Source organism: Triticum dicoccoides, chromosome 6B (assembly GCF_002162155.2).
Source record: "Triticum dicoccoides isolate Atlit2015 ecotype Zavitan chromosome 6B, WEW_v2.0, whole genome shotgun sequence".
Lineage (NCBI taxonomy): Eukaryota > Viridiplantae > Streptophyta > Magnoliopsida > Poales > Poaceae > Triticum > Triticum dicoccoides.
This window is the reverse complement of record NC_041391.1, coordinates 627,340,648-627,343,669: the sequence shown is the minus strand read 5'-3', so window position 1 is coordinate 627,343,669 and position 3,022 is coordinate 627,340,648.

Genomic DNA, 3,022 nt, shown 5'->3' with positions numbered 1-3,022 from the left:
GACATAAAGTGTGTACCATTGGCAACCTGTATCAAATATTAAACAATTGACATACCTTATGTGGCATATAACTCTTATTCTACTAGTTAAATCCATGGTCAAGATTAGGCTCAAAATTCACAGAGGACCTATATATTTGGATAGAGATAGCTTCCATGTTCGATCAATGCATCTTTTATGTTGCCTTTGATATGTGCATTGTTAGCGCCATCCCTTTTTTGAACAACAAGGGTTGCAACAATTGTTGAAATCAAACATGCCATTTGACATGCAAAACATACGAAAAAGTGCAATGAACAAGCAAAATAGAAAGAAGAGATGAAGACGTCCAACATTGAAAGAAATAATACTTTTTAATAAAACAAAACTTTCTTTGTAAATGTTTCAAAAAGTTTCGATTGTTTGTGTGAATATTCACAAGATACGTATCTACAATATGTAAAAATGTTAAATCAAAACTCAAATGCACGCCAAGAAACAAAAAGGACAACTCCAGATGTGAATAGTGTTGTTTTGGCTTAGTCTTTTTATGACACTATTCATCTTGAATTTCTCTTCTGTGTTTCTCAATCTATATTTTGAATTTTGATTCAAACTTTTTACAGATTCTAGATGCATGTCTTGTGAACATTCAAAAAAGGGAAAATTTGAAAAATTAATTTTTTTTTTGAAAAGTGCTACTCGATTGCTTATCTGGCCCACCTCCGTTGACCCAGTGGCAGAGAATGGTTTCAATCTCTCGTTGGACGTTGATCTGACCCCTCACCCTCCAATGAAGTGAGCCGTTTTGGCGCCTGTCAATTGGGATGCAAGCAGACGTAAATAAATAAAAGTAAAAATAATTCGCAAAAAAAGTAAATAAATGAAAATAAGCTAATCAATGTTAATTTAGTAAAAGAATGCGGGGTTTCCAACTTCTTTATTTTTGCGGGGTGTTGGTTTAGAGCATCTCTAGCAGACCCCGTATAAGTGGTCAAACCCTTATAATTTTTGTGTTTTACAGTTTTGATCGAAAAAATGTCCAGGACAGAAACCGTAAAAGTGGTCCAACCTGTAAATTTTTTAAGGGCCACCGAAAATGCACACCCGAAACCCTTATGTTTGGAGGTTGGAAGGCCGAATCTAGGGGGCCCGTATACTGGTCAAACCTCGTCAGAGCAAACACGCTGCCGCGGAGTTTGCGTGAATCCGTCCTAAACTCGCCGGAATTCATCACCGCACACCAGAAAAGGCTACTAGACGCCGCAATCGATCGCCGCCGGTTCGAATTGGACGAGCTCGACATCGCCGTGGCCTCCCATGACCTCAGCCTGGCCGCCGGAATCCTCCCGGCGCGCCAGGCAAAGGGGCACGGCTCGGCCGACGCGGCTGGCAATAGAGCAAGGCGCGGACGGCGGAGGCGACGGGGCGTGGCCGGTGTGGTGATGGGGCGCGGCCGGCGGGCGACGGGGCACGGCCGAAGGGGTTGGGCGTGGCCGGCTGGGGGAAGGGGCAGCAGCGGCCGGACTGGATGAAGGGGCTCTTTATCCCAGTTTTACAGTATCTGTTCGGCTGTAGCTAAAATGAACCCTTAAAATGCATTTTTTTTATCCGTATCTCAGTTTTACAGTTTGTGATTTTAAAGGGTCTGCTAGAAATGCTTTTAGTAATAAATGTGCTGATGCAAGAACAATGCATCCCTATATGTCAACAACGACATGCTCCTTTGCCGGTGGGCGTTCGTGCATACAACGACACGATGTTCTAGTTGATTTTTACTGCAAATTGCAGGAGCTTTTTATAGGCAAATGGCATCATGCGGTCTTTCATAATTTTCGAGAAAGCGTGGTACTCCCGAAGTCCCGATGCAACATCCCACAAGTCTAGAAGAAGAGTACTGCCGCTACAGACACTACTTAAACTGCTTGAACCGCACGTATGTACTATATGTATTTACGTAGTACTTCCACGACTAATCTTGCATTTTCTTTAGTCCGTAGATGAGCACAAGTTTTGGTAACTCATCATTCGCGATTATCCTCATCCATCTAGTCATACAAGAGTAGATTATATAGCCATATATCCAGGGACGGAGCCAAGATTTGGGTATAGGGGGGCCAAGCGAAGTTGATAAACCAAAAAATTTATGTGCAAAAAAAGACATACAACGTAATATCATATTAATGTGTCGTTTCAACGCAATAAAAATATAGTTACATTTGTGTTAGTGTAAATTTCTCCTGCAATTGCCAATAAAATCAAATTATTAATAATTTCATCAGAAGATAACCTAATCTCTAAATACTTTCCTTTTCAATTTAGATTATCTTGCAATTCTGAACAAGTCGTCTCCATTTGGACCGGGATTGGCAACTTGCACATTAGCCCCGTTAACTATATCATTAGATTGGGAACCCAATACAACATGCTTAAAAGTTAAATGAATCATTATGATGTTTGTCGGCGCTTTTCTTTTCATAACCCCTTTTTGAGTTTTGCGAATGCTTTTCATAACTACTTGGCAGATCAAACTATGAAAAGAAATTTCAAAGGAACTACCGTCGTAAATCACCATTAGAATAAGTAAAACTGGATATGCAATTCAGACGCGCATAGATGAGGGTTGAGAAAGAATAGCAGACTGTTTTAGTGATGCTAACCTTGACTAGTTGACTTGGACCGCTGGAGATCTGGAGGGAGTAGTCTGCAAGATTGCTCATCGCGGAGCCAGTGCCGGTTGATTTAATCGGACTCAAATCTAATCATGGCCAGGGAGGGCAGGAGGCAGCCGCAGCCACAGCCACAGCCACCAGCGATTCGCCTCAAATCACGTCAGGGGTTAATCATTTTCTATAGGGTAAATAACGCCAGGGGCTACTAATACTTTTTTGTTTAGAGAACCAGGGCAGACGCCAAGACCAAAGTGGGCTTTATTATGGGCCTTTACCTTTTGCAGATTTTACTCTATTGAGGGGGGCCGAGTACGTCCAGTAATCCAGTTTTATCGCTAAATACTCCTAGGTGTTATAGAAATCGTCGATCG